The sequence below is a fragment of the Phyllobates terribilis genome, unplaced genomic scaffold, assembly GCF_046119375.1.
Source record: "Phyllobates terribilis strain yellow unplaced genomic scaffold, ASM4611937v1 Scaffold_277__1_contigs__length_2500907, whole genome shotgun sequence".
In the NCBI taxonomy this organism is placed as follows: domain Eukaryota; kingdom Metazoa; phylum Chordata; class Amphibia; order Anura; family Dendrobatidae; genus Phyllobates; species Phyllobates terribilis.
Genome location: NW_027363037.1, coordinates 905,792 through 920,379, shown reverse-complemented (window position 1 = coordinate 920,379; position 14,588 = coordinate 905,792). Strand labels below are relative to the sequence as shown.

At 45.4% G+C, this 14,588-nt stretch overlaps 11 non-coding genes and 1 pseudogene across 11 annotated transcripts; all 12 read left to right on the top strand.

Moving 5' to 3' along the window:
• The first annotated feature begins 359 nt into the window (after window positions 1-359).
• LOC141219587 (U2 spliceosomal RNA) lies at window positions 360-550 on the top strand. The gene has a single exon (XR_012288045.1). It is a non-coding gene; the product is annotated as a U2 spliceosomal RNA (small nuclear RNA).
• A 1,115-nt stretch (window positions 551-1,665) lies between these two features.
• Window positions 1,666-1,856, top strand: LOC141220021 (U2 spliceosomal RNA). The gene has a single exon (XR_012288394.1). It is a non-coding gene; the product is annotated as a U2 spliceosomal RNA (small nuclear RNA).
• A 1,115-nt stretch (window positions 1,857-2,971) lies between these two features.
• Window positions 2,972-3,162, top strand: LOC141219579 (U2 spliceosomal RNA). The gene has a single exon (XR_012288038.1). It is a non-coding gene; the product is annotated as a U2 spliceosomal RNA (small nuclear RNA).
• A 1,115-nt stretch (window positions 3,163-4,277) lies between these two features.
• LOC141219757 (U2 spliceosomal RNA) lies at window positions 4,278-4,369 on the top strand (annotated as a pseudogene).
• A 794-nt stretch (window positions 4,370-5,163) lies between these two features.
• LOC141219675 (U2 spliceosomal RNA) lies at window positions 5,164-5,346 on the top strand. Its single transcript, XR_012288117.1, has one exon. It is a non-coding gene; the product is annotated as a U2 spliceosomal RNA (small nuclear RNA).
• A 1,115-nt stretch (window positions 5,347-6,461) lies between these two features.
• LOC141220020 (U2 spliceosomal RNA) lies at window positions 6,462-6,652 on the top strand. The gene has a single exon (XR_012288393.1). It is a non-coding gene; the product is annotated as a U2 spliceosomal RNA (small nuclear RNA).
• A 1,115-nt stretch (window positions 6,653-7,767) lies between these two features.
• Window positions 7,768-7,958, top strand: LOC141220018 (U2 spliceosomal RNA). The gene has a single exon (XR_012288391.1). It is a non-coding gene; the product is annotated as a U2 spliceosomal RNA (small nuclear RNA).
• A 1,115-nt stretch (window positions 7,959-9,073) lies between these two features.
• On the top strand, window positions 9,074-9,264 carry LOC141220017 (U2 spliceosomal RNA). Its single transcript, XR_012288390.1, has one exon. It is a non-coding gene; the product is annotated as a U2 spliceosomal RNA (small nuclear RNA).
• Window positions 9,265-10,379: 1,115 nt separating this feature from the next.
• On the top strand, window positions 10,380-10,570 carry LOC141220016 (U2 spliceosomal RNA). Its single transcript, XR_012288389.1, has one exon. It is a non-coding gene; the product is annotated as a U2 spliceosomal RNA (small nuclear RNA).
• Window positions 10,571-11,685: 1,115 nt separating this feature from the next.
• Window positions 11,686-11,876, top strand: LOC141220015 (U2 spliceosomal RNA). The gene has a single exon (XR_012288388.1). It is a non-coding gene; the product is annotated as a U2 spliceosomal RNA (small nuclear RNA).
• Window positions 11,877-12,991: 1,115 nt separating this feature from the next.
• LOC141219598 (U2 spliceosomal RNA) lies at window positions 12,992-13,182 on the top strand. Its single transcript, XR_012288056.1, has one exon. It is a non-coding gene; the product is annotated as a U2 spliceosomal RNA (small nuclear RNA).
• Window positions 13,183-14,296: 1,114 nt separating this feature from the next.
• LOC141220014 (U2 spliceosomal RNA) lies at window positions 14,297-14,487 on the top strand. The gene has a single exon (XR_012288387.1). It is a non-coding gene; the product is annotated as a U2 spliceosomal RNA (small nuclear RNA).
• Window positions 14,488-14,588: the final 101 nt, after the last annotated feature.

The following is a 14,588-nucleotide window of genomic DNA, read 5'->3' as shown; positions in this document are numbered from 1 at the left end:
GTCTGCTGCTGGACAGCCAGCAGCAGCAGCAGCAGGAGAGGTATGTAATCAGGAGCCCTCCTGCTAAGGGTAGACAGCTGCTCGTTCCACCCCACCCCCCGCCTTAATTGGTTCTCCTCCCTTCCAACGGTGTTGAGGCGGGTGGGAACAGCAGGGGGTGAAGGTGCTGTGTTTAAAGAGGTGGAGTTATGCAGATCTAAAACGCGTGGATTGCAGCAGCAGCAAGCCGAAAAGTGCAGGCATGTAAGGGATCTACAGGTTGACAACATGTCTTCTTAACGGGAGTCCAGGAGCTCATCTCCACAAATGGACTTTTTAGGATCCTTGGGTGGCTCCGTAGTTTGAAACCAATTCTGGTTATCGCTTATCGGCCTTTTGGCTAAGATCAAGTGTAGTATCTGTTCTTATCAGTTTAATATCTGATACGTCCCCTATCTGGGGACCATATATTAAATGGATTTTTAGAACAGGGAGATGGAAAAAGAGCTTGCTCTGTCCACTCCACGCATTGACCTGGTATTGCAGTATCTCCAGGACCGGTGCACCCCTTCTTTAATGCAGTTTCTAAAATCAGAAAGAATTGAATTCAATGTTTTTTGTTCATTTTGCTTGTTTGTCGGATTTTGGGATGGACTCTTTGGCTCTGCTTTTCTTCTCCTCATTGGATTTTTCATGTTCAAAGTTGCAGAAGCCAGATTACAAGCTCATTTTGGTTCAACTTCAGCAACTGTGCATTGCATTGCCATGTAATGTGATGCAATGCTATCTTTCTAGCTCTCCCTTTTTACTTCCTTTTGGATAAACAGACATATTAGGCAAGCATTTTGGAGCTTTCACCTAAATAACTACAGGTGGTGAGATAAGCTGCACAATATAATTGACCTTTCAGTATATTGTTGCACACACACCATCTATTTAGCAAATGCCCTTGTTATCAACAGCAGCCTTTTAAACTCACCTGAGCTAACAGGTATGTGCGCTGGTTACTCTGCTGCGCTTAAAATTTCTTTTTTGGTTTGCTACAATGCCTTTTCTGAAACGTTGTCTCCTTCTGCTGGAACACTGACTTCTTTCATTTAATGCCTGCAGACTATAAAAGAGAACCCAACCCAAAAAGTTTGGTTGATTAGTCTGTGGCATTCTGTTAAACTGTTGCTTATGGCGGTCTCTGTGAGCTTCTCAGCGACATTCAGCCAGCCAGGTATCCTGCCTGCAGTAGATGGAATGTGGCAATGGAACGCTGGCTGCGCGTGTCATAATAGGCTCTGAGCCTTTATATACCTGTGCACAGCAGCAGCCACCTTCAGTCTGCTGCTGGACAGCCAGCAGCAGCAGCAGCAGGAGAGGTATGTAATCAGGAGCCCTCCTGCTAAGGGTAGACAGCTGCTCGTTCCACCCCACCCCCCGCCTTAATTGGTTCTCCTCCCTTCCAACGGTGTTGAGGCGGGTGGGAACAGCAGGGGGTGAAGGTGCTGTGTTTAAAGAGGTGGAGTTATGCAGATCTAAAACGCGTGGATTGCAGCAGCAGCAAGCCGAAAAGTGCAGGCATGTAAGGGATCTAGAGGTTGACAACATGTCTTCTTAACGGGAGTCCAGGAGCTCATCTCCACAAATGGACTTTTTAGGATCCTTGGGTGGCTCCGTAGTTTGAAACCAATTCTGGTTATCGCTTCTCGGCCTTTTGGCTAAGATCAAGTGTAGTATCTGTTCTTATCAGTTTAATATCTGATACGTCCCCTATCTGGGGACCATATATTAAATGGATTTTTAGAACAGGGAGATGGAAAAAGAGCTTGCTCTGTCCACTCCACGCATTGACCTGGTATTGCAGTATCTCCAGGACCGGTGCACCCCTTCTTTAATGCAGTTTCTAAAATCAGAAAGAATTGAATTCAATGTTTTTTGTTCATTTTGCTTGTTTGTCGGATTTTGGGATGGACTCTTTGGCTCTGCTTTTCTTCTACTCATTGGATTTTTCATGTTCAAAGTTGCAGAAGCCAGATTACAAGCTCATTTTGGTTCAACTTCAGCAACTGTGCATTGCATTGCCATGTAATGTGATGCAATGCTATCTTTCTAGCTCTCCCTTTTTACTTCCTTTTGGATAAACAGACATATTAGGCAAGCATTTTGGAGCTTTCACCTAAATAACTACAGGTGGTGAGATAAGCTGCACAATATAATTGACCTTTCAGTATATTGTTGCACACACACCATCTATTTAGCAAATGCCCTTGTTATCAACAGCAGCCTTTTAAACTCACCTGAGCTAACAGGTATGTGCGCTGGTTACTCTGCTGCGCTTAAAATTTCTTTTTTGGTTTGCTACAATGCCTTTTCTGAAACGTTGTCTCCTTCTGCTGGAACACTGACTTCTTTCATTTAATGCCTGCAGACTATAAAAGAGAACCCAACCCAAAAAGTTTGGTTGATTAGTCTGTGGCATTCTGTTAAACTGTTGCTTATGGCGGTCTCTGTGAGCTTCTCAGCGACATTCAGCCAGCCAGGTATCCTGCCTGCAGTAGATGGAATGTGGCAATGGAACGCTGGCTGCGCGTGTCATAATAGGCTCTGAGCCTTTATATACCTGTGCACAGCAGCAGCCACCTTCAGTCTGCTGCTGGACAGCCAGCAGCAGCAGCAGCAGGAGAGGTATGTAATCAGGAGCCCTCCTGCTAAGGGTAGACAGCTGCTCGTTCCACCCCACCCCCCGCCTTAATTGGTTCTCCTCCCTTCCAACGGTGTTGAGGCGGGTGGGAACAGCAGGGGGTGAAGGTGCTGTGTTTAAAGAGGTGGAGTTATGCAGATCTAAAACGCGTGGATTGCAGCAGCAGCAAGCCGAAAAGTGCAGGCATGTAAGGGATCTAGAGGTTGACAACATGTCTTCTTAACGGGAGTCCAGGAGCTCATCTCCACAAATGGACTTTTTAGGATCCTTGGGTGGCTCCGTAGTTTGAAACCAATTCTGGTTATCGCTTATCGGCCTTTTGGCTAAGATCAAGTGTAGTATCTGTTCTTATCAGTTTAATATCTGATACGTCCCCTATCTGGGGACCATATATTAAATGGATTTTTAGAACAGGGAGATGGAAAAAGAGCTTGCTCTGTCCACTCCACGCATTGACCTGGTATTGCAGTATCTCCAGGACCAGTGCACCCCTTCTTTAATGCAGTTTCTAAAATCAGAAAGAATTGAATTCAATGTTTTTTGTTCATTTTGCTTGTTTGTCGGATTTTGGGATGGACTCTTTGGCTCTGCTTTTCTTCTCCTCATTGGATTTTTCATGTTCAAAGTTGCAGAAGCCAGATTACAAGCTCATTTTGGTTCAACTTCAGCAACTGTGCATTGCATTGCCATGTAATGTGATGCAATGCTATCTTTCTAGCTCTCCCTTTTTACTTCCTTTTGGATAAACAGACATATTAGGCAAGCATTTTGGAGCTTTCACCTAAATAACTACAGGTGGTGAGATAAGCTGCACAATATAATTGACCTTTCAGTATATTGTTGCACACACACCATCTATTTAGCAAATGCCCTTGTTATCAACAGCAGCCTTTTAAACTCACCTGAGCTAACAGGTATGTGCGCTGGTTACTCTGCTGCGCTTAAAATTTCTTTTTTGGTTTGCTACAATGCCTTTTCTGAAACGTTGTCTCCTTCTGCTGGAACACTGACTTCTTTCATTTAATGCCTGCAGACTATAAAAGAGAACCCAACCCAAAAAGTTTGGTTGATTAGTCTGTGGCATTCTGTTAAACTGTTGCTTATGGCGGTCTCTGTGAGCTTCTCAGCGACATTCAGCCAGCCAGGTATCCTGCCTGCAGTAGATGGAATGTGGCAATGGAACGCTGGCTGCGCGTGTCATAATAGGCTCTGAGCCTTTATATACCTGTGCACAGCAGCAGCCACCTTCAGTCTGCTGCTGGACAGCCAGCAGCAGCAGCAGCAGGAGAGGTATGTAATCAGGAGCCCTCCTGCTAAGGGTAGACAGCTGCTCGTTCCACCCCACCCCCCGCCTTAATTGGTTCTCCTCCCTTCCAACGGTGTTGAGGCGGGTGGGAACAGCAGGGGGTGAAGGTGCTGTGTTTAAAGAGGTGGAGTTATGCAGATCTAAAATGCGTGGATTGCAGCAGCAGCAAGCCGAAAAGTGCAGGCATGTAAGGGATCTAGAGGTTGACAACATGTCTTCTTAACGGGAGTCCAGGAGCTCATCTCCACAAATGGACTTTTTAGGATCCTTGGGTGGCTCCGTAGTTTGAAACCAATTCTGGTTATCGCTTCTCGGCCTTTTGGCTAAGATCAAGTGTAGTATCTTTCGAAAAGGCGGTTTTGGATGTTGGCCGCCCTAGTAGATTGATACATTATGCACACTGGGGTTTAGGCGCTTGTTAGTACGCCAGGTGGCTAATATAGTCATCTGGTGGAAAGCATGGCCCCCCAGGATCGACGCCATTGGGCCGGGGAAGATCGAAAGCCCGAAGTGTGAAGTGCCCCAGGAGTGGTGACCCTGGGGTGCCTTAACTCACGGGGATTGGGAACCCCACTTGAGTTTATGGCACATTTGCACAAGCACTTCAAATTTTCTTTCTTCGCACACACCCTTATTCCGGGCCTTCTGGCCTTAGGATGGGGAATTTTTCAATTCCCGGTCGAAGGTCCGGGCAGTATTATACTGTGAAACCTTCACTATTTATTTAATTTCTTTGTCACTGTGTGTCCACTTATTCACGTGTGTCACGTCCTACTAGGATTTTGTCGGGATGCGGTTTCCTTACGGGTTCCTCTCTTGGCAGGTCTAGGGGGGGAGTGTGTGGCCATCAGGTTCCGCTCCCCCCTGAACCCCCCTGGCTCTCCTCTTTTGGGAGGAGAGCGTTGTTGGCTCCCCTCTTCCGGGAGGGGAGCACAGTCTTTGGCTCCCAGTGCCTTGCTCGGGTGAGAACTCGGGCAGGTGCTGGGGGTAAGATTGGGTCGCCTCTGGCTTCGGCTGGAGGTGGCTTTTTGTCCCTGTTCCTCGCTGTGGCCTTTTGGCTCGGAGGGACGGGGAATGGTTTGGGGGACCCTTCTCCTTTTGGAGAGGGTTTCAAGAAGACCAGCATCCTAGTGCACTTTTTTTGTGGCACTTGTCACTTTTTTAAGCGCACTCGGGTATTGTACACGAATTCGGGCTTTCGATAAAAAAAAAAAAAAAATCTGTTCTTATCAGTTTAATATCTGATACGTCCCCTATCTGGGGACCATATATTAAATGGATTTTTAGAACAGGGAGATGGAAAAAGAGCTTGCTCTGTCCACTCCACGCATTGACCTGGTATTGCAGTATCTCCAGGACCGGTGCACCCCTTCTTTAATGCAGTTTCTAAAATCAGAAAGAATTGAATTCAATGTTTTTTGTTCATTTTGCTTGTTTGTCGGATTTTGGGATGGACTCTTTGGCTCTGCTTTTCTTCTCCTCATTGGATTTTTCATGTTCAAAGTTGCAGAAGCCAGATTACAAGCTCATTTTGGTTCAACTTCAGCAACTGTGCATTGCATTGCCATGTAATGTGATGCAATGCTATCTTTCTAGCTCTCCCTTTTTACTTCCTTTTGGATAAACAGACATATTAGGCAAGCATTTTGGAGCTTTCACCTAAATAACTACAGGTAGTGAGATAAGCTGCACAATATAATTGACCTTTCAGTATATTGTTGCACACACACCATCTATTTAGCAAATGCCCTTGTTATCAACAGCAGCCTTTTAAACTCACCTGAGCTAACAGGTATGTGCGCTGGTTACTCTGCTGCGCTTAAAATTTCTTTTTTGGTTTGCTACAATGCCTTTTCTGAAACGTTGTCTCCTTCTGCTGGAACACTGACTTCTTTCATTTAATGCCTGCAGACTATAAAAGAGAACCCAACCCAAAAAGTTTGGTTGATTAGTCTGTGGCATTCTGTTAAACTGTTGCTTATGGCGGTCTCTGTGAGCTTCTCAGCGACATTCAGCCAGCCAGGTATCCTGCCTGCAGTAGATGGAATGTGGCAATGGAACGCTGGCTGCGCGTGTCATAATAGGCTCTGAGCCTTTATATACCTGTGCACAGCAGCAGCCACCTTCAGTCTGCTGCTGGACAGCCAGCAGCAGCAGCAGCAGGAGAGGTATGTAATCAGGAGCCCTCCTGCTAAGGGTAGACAGCTGCTCGTTCCACCCCACCCCCCGCCTTAATTGGTTCTCCTCCCTTCCAACGGTGTTGAGGCGGGTGGGAACAGCAGGGGGTGAAGGTGCTGTGTTTAAAGAGGTGGAGTTATGCAGATCTAAAACGCGTGGATTGCAGCAGCAGCAAGCCGAAAAGTGCAGGCATGTAAGGGATCTAGAGGTTGACAACATGTCTTCTTAACGGGAGTCCAGGAGCTCATCTCCACAAATGGACTTTTTAGGATCCTTGGGTGGCTCCGTAGTTTGAAACCAATTCTGGTTATCGCTTCTCGGCCTTTTGGCTAAGATCAAGTGTAGTATCTGTTCTTATCAGTTTAATATCTGATACGTCCCCTATCTGGGGACCATATATTAAATGGATTTTTAGAACAGGGAGATGGAAAAAGAGCTTGCTCTGTCCACTCCACGCATTGACCTGGTATTGCAGTATCTCCAGGACCGGTGCACCCCTTCTTTAATGCAGTTTCTAAAATCAGAAAGAATTGAATTCAATGTTTTTTGTTCATTTTGCTTGTTTGTCGGATTTTGGGATGGACTCTTTGGCTCTGCTTTTCTTCTCCTCATTGGATTTTTCATGTTCAAAGTTGCAGAAGCCAGATTACAAGCTCATTTTGGTTCAACTTCAGCAACTGTGCATTGCATTGCCATGTAATGTGATGCAATGCTATCTTTCTAGCTCTCCCTTTTTACTTCCTTTTGGATAAACAGACATATTAGGCAAGCATTTTGGAGCTTTCACCTAAATAACTACAGGTGGTGAGATAAGCTGCACAATATAATTGACCTTTCAGTATATTGTTGCACACACACCATCTATTTAGCAAATGCCCTTGTTATCAACAGCAGCCTTTTAAACTCACCTGAGCTAACAGGTATGTGCGCTGGTTACTCTGCTGCGCTTAAAATTTCTTTTTTGGTTTGCTACAATGCCTTTTCTGAAACGTTGTCTCCTTCTGCTGGAACACTGACTTCTTTCATTTAATGCCTGCAGACTATAAAAGAGAACCCAACCCAAAAAGTTTGGTTGATTAGTCTGTGGCATTCTGTTAAACTGTTGCTTATGGCGGTCTCTGTGAGCTTCTCAGCGACATTCAGCCAGCCAGGTATCCTGCCTGCAGTAGATGGAATGTGGCAATGGAACGCTGGCTGCGCGTGTCATAATAGGCTCTGAGCCTTTATATACCTGTGCACAGCAGCAGCCACCTTCAGTCTGCTGCTGGACAGCCAGCAGCAGCAGCAGCAGGAGAGGTATGTAATCAGGAGCCCTCCTGCTAAGGGTAGACAGCTGCTCGTTCCACCCCACCCCCCGCCTTAATTGGTTCTCCTCCCTTCCAACGGTGTTGAGGCGGGTGGGAACAGCAGGGGGTGAAGGTGCTGTGTTTAAAGAGGTGGAGTTATGCAGATCTAAAACGCGTGGATTGCAGCAGCAGCAAGCCGAAAAGTGCAGGCATGTAAGGGATCTAGAGGTTGACAACATGTCTTCTTAACGGGAGTCCAGGAGCTCATCTCCACAAATGGACTTTTTAGGATCCTTGGGTGGCTCCGTAGTTTGAAACCAATTCTGGTTATCGCTTCTCGGCCTTTTGGCTAAGATCAAGTGTAGTATCTGTTCTTATCAGTTTAATATCTGATACGTCCCCTATCTGGGGACCATATATTAAATGGATTTTTAGAACAGGGAGATGGAAAAAGAGCTTGCTCTGTCCACTCCACGCATTGACCTGGTATTGCAGTATCTCCAGGACCGGTGCACCCCTTCTTTAATGCAGTTTCTAAAATCAGAAAGAATTGAATTCAATGTTTTTTGTTCATTTTGCTTGTTTGTCGGATTTTGGGATGGACTCTTTGGCTCTGCTTTTCTTCTCCTCATTGGATTTTTCATGTTCAAAGTTGCAGAAGCCAGATTACAAGCTCATTTTGGTTCAACTTCAGCAACTGTGCATTGCATTGCCATGTAATGTGATGCAATGCTATCTTTCTAGCTCTCCCTTTTTACTTCCTTTTGGATAAACAGACATATTAGGCAAGCATTTTGGAGCTTTCACCTAAATAACTACAGGTGGTGAGATAAGCTGCACAATATAATTGACCTTTCAGTATATTGTTGCACACACACCATCTATTTAGCAAATGCCCTTGTTATCAACAGCAGCCTTTTAAACTCACCTGAGCTAACAGGTATGTGCGCTGGTTACTCTGCTGCGCTTAAAATTTCTTTTTTGGTTTGCTACAATGCCTTTTCTGAAACGTTGTCTCCTTCTGCTGGAACACTGACTTCTTTCATTTAATGCCTGCAGACTATAAAAGAGAACCCAACCCAAAAAGTTTGGTTGATTAGTCTGTGGCATTCTGTTAAACTGTTGCTTATGGCGGTCTCTGTGAGCTTCTCAGCGACATTCAGCCAGCCAGGTATCCTGCCTGCAGTAGATGGAATGTGGCAATGGAACGCTGGCTGCGCGTGTCATAATAGGCTCTGAGCCTTTATATACCTGTGCACAGCAGCAGCCACCTTCAGTCTGCTGCTGGACAGCCAGCAGCAGCAGCAGCAGGAGAGGTATGTAATCAGGAGCCCTCCTGCTAAGGGTAGACAGCTGCTCGTTCCACCCCACCCCCCGCCTTAATTGGTTCTCCTCCCTTCCAACGGTGTTGAGGCGGGTGGGAACAGCAGGGGGTGAAGGTGCTGTGTTTAAAGAGGTGGAGTTATGCAGATCTAAAACGCGTGGATTGCAGCAGCAGCAAGCCGAAAAGTGCAAGCATGTAAGGGATCTAGAGGTTGACAACATGTCTTCTTAACGGGAGTCCAGGAGCTCATCTCCACAAATGGACTTTTTAGGATCCTTGGGTGGCTCCGTAGTTTGAAACCAATTCTGGTTATCGCTTCTCGGCCTTTTGGCTAAGATCAAGTGTAGTATCTGTTCTTATCAGTTTAATATCTGATACGTCCCCTATCTGGGGACCATATATTAAATGGATTTTTAGAACAGGGAGATGGAAAAAGAGCTTGCTCTGTCCACTCCACGCATTGACCTGGTATTGCAGTATCTCCAGGACCGGTGCACCCCTTCTTTAATGCAGTTTCTAAAATCAGAAAGAATTGAATTCAATGTTTTTTGTTCATTTTGCTTGTTTGTCGGATTTTGGGATGGACTCTTTGGCTCTGCTTTTCTTCTCCTCATTGGATTTTTCATGTTCAAAGTTGCAGAAGCCAGATTACAAGCTCATTTTGGTTCAACTTCAGCAACTGTGCATTGCATTGCCATGTAATGTGATGCAATGCTATCTTTCTAGCTCTCCCTTTTTACTTCCTTTTGGATAAACAGACATATTAGGCAAGCATTTTGGAGCTTTCACCTAAATAACTACAGGTGGTGAGATAAGCTGCACAATATAATTGACCTTTCAGTATATTGTTGCACACACACCATCTATTTAGCAAATGCCCTTGTTATCAACAGCAGCCTTTTAAACTCACCTGAGCTAACAGGTATGTGCGCTGGTTACTCTGCTGCGCTTAAAATTTCTTTTTTGGTTTGCTACAATGCCTTTTCTGAAACGTTGTCTCCTTCTGCTGGAACACTGACTTCTTTCATTTAATGCCTGCAGACTATAAAAGAGAACCCAACCCAAAAAGTTTGGTTGATTAGTCTGTGGCATTCTGTTAAACTGTTGCTTATGGCGGTCTCTGTGAGCTTCTCAGCGACATTCAGCCAGCCAGGTATCCTGCCTGCAGTAGATGGAATGTGGCAATGGAACGCTGGCTGCGCGTGTCATAATAGGCTCTGAGCCTTTATATACCTGTGCACAGCAGCAGCCACCTTCAGTCTGCTGCTGGACAGCCAGCAGCAGCAGCAGCAGGAGAGGTATGTAATCAGGAGCCCTCCTGCTAAGGGTAGACAGCTGCTCGTTCCACCCCACCCCCCGCCTTAATTGGTTCTCCTCCCTTCCAACGGTGTTGAGGCGGGTGGGAACAGCAGGGGGTGAAGGTGCTGTGTTTAAAGAGGTGGAGTTATGCAGATCTAAAACGCGTGGATTGCAGCAGCAGCAAGCCGAAAAGTGCAGGCATGTAAGGGATCTAGAGGTTGACAACATGTCTTCTTAACAGGAGTCCAGGAGCTCATCTCCACAAATGGACTTTTTAGGATCCTTGGGTGGCTCCGTAGTTTGAAACCAATTCTGGTTATCGCTTCTCGGCCTTTTGGCTAAGATCAAGTGTAGTATCTGTTCTTATCAGTTTAATATCTGATACGTCCCCTATCTGGGGACCATATATTAAATGGATTTTTAGAACAGGGAGATGGAAAAAGAGCTTGCTCTGTCCACTCCACGCATTGACCTGGTATTGCAGTATCTCCAGGACCGGTGCACCCCTTCTTTAATGCAGTTTCTAAAATCAGAAAGAATTGAATTCAATGTTTTTTGTTCATTTTGCTTGTTTGTCGGATTTTGGGATGGACTCTTTGGCTCTGCTTTTCTTCTCCTCATTGGATTTTTCATGTTCAAAGTTGCAGAAGACAGATTACAAGCTCATTTTGGTTCAACTTCAGCAACTGTGCATTGCATTGCCATGTAATGTGATGCAATGCTATCTTTCTAGCTCTCCCTTTTTACTTCCTTTTGGATAAACAGACATATTAGGTAAGCATTTTGGAGCTTTCACCTAAATAACTACAGGTGGTGAGATAAGCTGCACAATATAATTGACCTTTCAGTATATTGTTGCACACACACCATCTATTTAGCAAATGCCCTTGTTATCAACAGCAGCCTTTTAAACTCACCTGAGCTAACAGGTATGTGCGCTGGTTACTCTGCTGCGCTTAAAATTTCTTTTTTGGTTTGCTACAATGCCTTTTCTGAAACGTTGTCTCCTTCTGCTGGAACACTGACTTCTTTCATTTAATGCCTGCAGACTATAAAAGAGAACCCAACCCAAAAAGTTTGGTTGATTAGTCTGTGGCATTCTGTTAAACTGTTGCTTATGGCGGTCTCTGTGAGCTTCTCAGCGACATTCAGCCAGCCAGGTATCCTGCCTGCAGTAGATGGAATGTGGCAATGGAACGCTGGCTGCGCGTGTCATAATAGGCTCTGAGCCTTTATATACCTGTGCACAGCAGCAGCCACCTTCAGTCTGCTGCTGGACAGCCAGCAGCAGCAGCAGCAGGAGAGGTATGTAGTCAGGAGCCCTCCTGCTAAGGGTAGACAGCTGCTCGTTCCACCCCACCCCCCGCCTTAATTGGTTCTCCTCCCTTCCAACGGTGTTGAGGCGGGTGGGAACAGCAGGGGGTGAAGGTGCTGTGTTTAAAGAGGTGGAGTTATGCAGATCTAAAACGCGTGGATTGCAGCAGCAGCAAGCCGAAAAGTGCAGGCATGTAAGGGATCTAGAGGTTGACAACATGTCTTCTTAACGGGAGTCCAGGAGCTCATCTCCACAAATGGACTTTTTAGGATCCTTGGGTGGCTCCGTAGTTTGAAACCAATTCTGGTTATCGCTTCTCGGCCTTTTGGCTAAGATCAAGTGTAGTATCTGTTCTTATCAGTTTAATATCTGATACGTCCCCTATCTGGGGACCATATATTAAATGGATTTTTAGAACAGGGAGATGGAAAAAGAGCTTGCTCTGTCCACTCCACGCATTGACCTGGTATTGCAGTATCTCCAGGACCGGTGCACCCCTTCTTTAATGCAGTTTCTAAAATCAGAAAGAATTGAATTCAATGTTTCTTGTTCATTTTGCTTGTTTGTCGGATTTTGGGATGGACTCTTTGGCTCTGCTTTTCTTCTCCTCATTGGATTTTTCATGTTCAAAGTTGCAGAAGCCAGATTACAAGCTCATTTTGGTTCAACTTCAGCAACTGTGCATTGCATTGCCATGTAATGTGATGCAATGCTATCTTTCTAGCTCTCCCTTTTTACTTCCTTTTGGATAAACAGACATATTAGGCAAGCATTTTGGAGCTTTCACCTAAATAACTACAGGTGGTGAGATAAGCTGCACAATATAATTGACCTTTCAGTATATTGTTGCACACACACCATCTATTTAGCAAATGCCCTTGTTATCAACAGCAGCCTTTTAAACTCACCTGAGCTAACAGGTATGTGCGCTGGTTACTCTGCTGTGCTTAAAATTTCTTTTTTGGTTTGCTACAATGCCTTTTCTGAAACGTTGTCTCCTTCTGCTGGAACACTGACTTCTTTCATTTAATGCCTGCAGACTATAAAAGAGAACCCAACCCAAAAAGTTTGGTTGATTAGTCTGTGGCATTCTGTTAAACTGTTGCTTATGGCGGTCTCTGTGAGCTTCTCAGCGACATTCAGCTAGCCAGGTATCCTGCCTGCAGTAGATGGAATGTGGCAATGGAACGCTGGCTGCGCGTGTCATAATAGGCTCTGAGCCTTTATATACCTGTGCACAGCAGCAGCCACCTTCAGTCTGCTGCTGGACAGCCAGCAGCAGCAGCAGCAGGAGAGGTATGTAGTCAGGAGCCCTCCTGCTAAGGGTAGACAGCTGCTCGTTCCATCCCACCCCCCGCCTTAATTGGTTCTCCTCCCTTCCAACGGTGTTGAGGCGGGTGGGAACAGCAGGGGGTGAAGGTGCTGTGTTTAAAGAGGTGGAGTTATGCAGATCTAAAACGCGTGGATTGCAGCAGCAGCAAGCCGAAAAGTGCAGGCATGTAAGGGATCTAGAGGTTGACAACATGTCTTCTTAACGGGAGTCCAGGAGCTCATCTCCACAAATGGACTTTTTAGGATCCTTGGGTGGCTCCGTAGTTTGAAACCAATTCTGGTTATCGCTTCTCGGCCTTTTGGCTAAGATCAAGTGTAGTATCTGTTCTTATCAGTTTAATATCTGATACGTCCCCTATCTGGGGACCATATATTAAATGGATTTTTAGAACAGGGAGATGGAAAAAGAGCTTACTCTGTCCACTCCACGCATTGACCTGGTATTGCAGTATCTCCACGACCGGTGCACCCCTTCTTTAATGCAGTTTCTAAAATCAGAAAGAATTGAATTCAATGTTTTTGTTCATTTTGCTTGTTTGTCGGATTTTGGGATGGACTCTTTGGCTTTGCTTTTCTTCTCCTCATTGGATTTTTCATGTTCAAAGTTGCAGAAGCCAGATTACAAGCTCATTTTGGTTCAACTTCAGCAACTGTGCATTGCATTGCCATGTAATGTGATGCAATGCTATCTTTCTAGCTCTCCCTTTTTGCTTCCTTTTGGATAAAGAGACATATTAGGCAAGCATTTTGGAGCTTTCACCTAAATAACTACAGGTGGTGAGATAAGCTGCACAATATAATTGACCTTTCAGTATATTGTTGCACACACACCATCTATTTAGCAAATGCCCTTGTTATCAACAGCAGCCTTTTAAACTCACCTGAGCTAACAGGTATGTGCGCTGGTTACTCTGCTGCGCTTAAAATTTCTTTTTTGGTTTGCTACAATGCCTTTTCTGAAACGTTGTCTCCTTCTGCTGGAACACTGACTTCTTTCATTTAATGCCTGCAGACTATAAAAGAGAACCCAACCCAAAAAGTTTGGTTGATTAGTCTGTGGCATTCTGTTAAACTGTTGCTTATGGCGGTCTCTGTGAGCTTCTCAGCGACATTCAGCCAGCCAGGTATCCTGCCTGCAGTAGATGGAATGTGGCAATGGAACGCTGGCTGCGCGTGTCATAATAGGCTCTGAGCCTTTATATACCTGTGCACAGCAGCAGCCACCTTCAGTCTGCTGCTGGACAGCCAGCAGCAGCAGCAGCAGGAGAGGTATGTAATCAGGAGCCCTCCTGCTAAGGGTAGACAGCTGCTCGTTCCACCCCACCCCCCGCCTTAATTGGTTCTCCTCCCTTCCAACGGTGTTGAGGCGGGTGGGAACAGCAGGGGGTGAAGGTGCTGTGTTTAAAGAGGTGGAGTTATGCAGATCTAAAACGCGTGGATTGCAGCAGCAGCAAGCCGAAAAGTGCAGGCATGTAAGGGATCTAGAGGTTGACAACATGTCTTCTTAACGGGAGTCCAGGAGCTCATCTCCACAAATGGACTTTTTAGGATCCTTGGGTGGCTCCGTAGTTTGAAACCAATTCTGGTTATCGCTTCTCGGCCTTTTGGCTAAGATCAAGTGTAGTATCTGTTCTTATCAGTTTAATATCTGATACGTCCCCTATCTGGGGACCATATATTAAATGGATTTTTAGAACAGGGAGATGGAAAAAGAGCTTGCTCTGTCCACTCCACGCATTGACCTGGTATTGCAGTATCTCCAGGACCGGTGCACCCCTTCTTTAATGCAGTTTCTAAAATCAGAAAGAATTGAATTCAATGTTTCTTGTTCATTTTGCTTGTTTGTCGGATTTTGGGATGGACTCTTTGGCTCTGCTTTT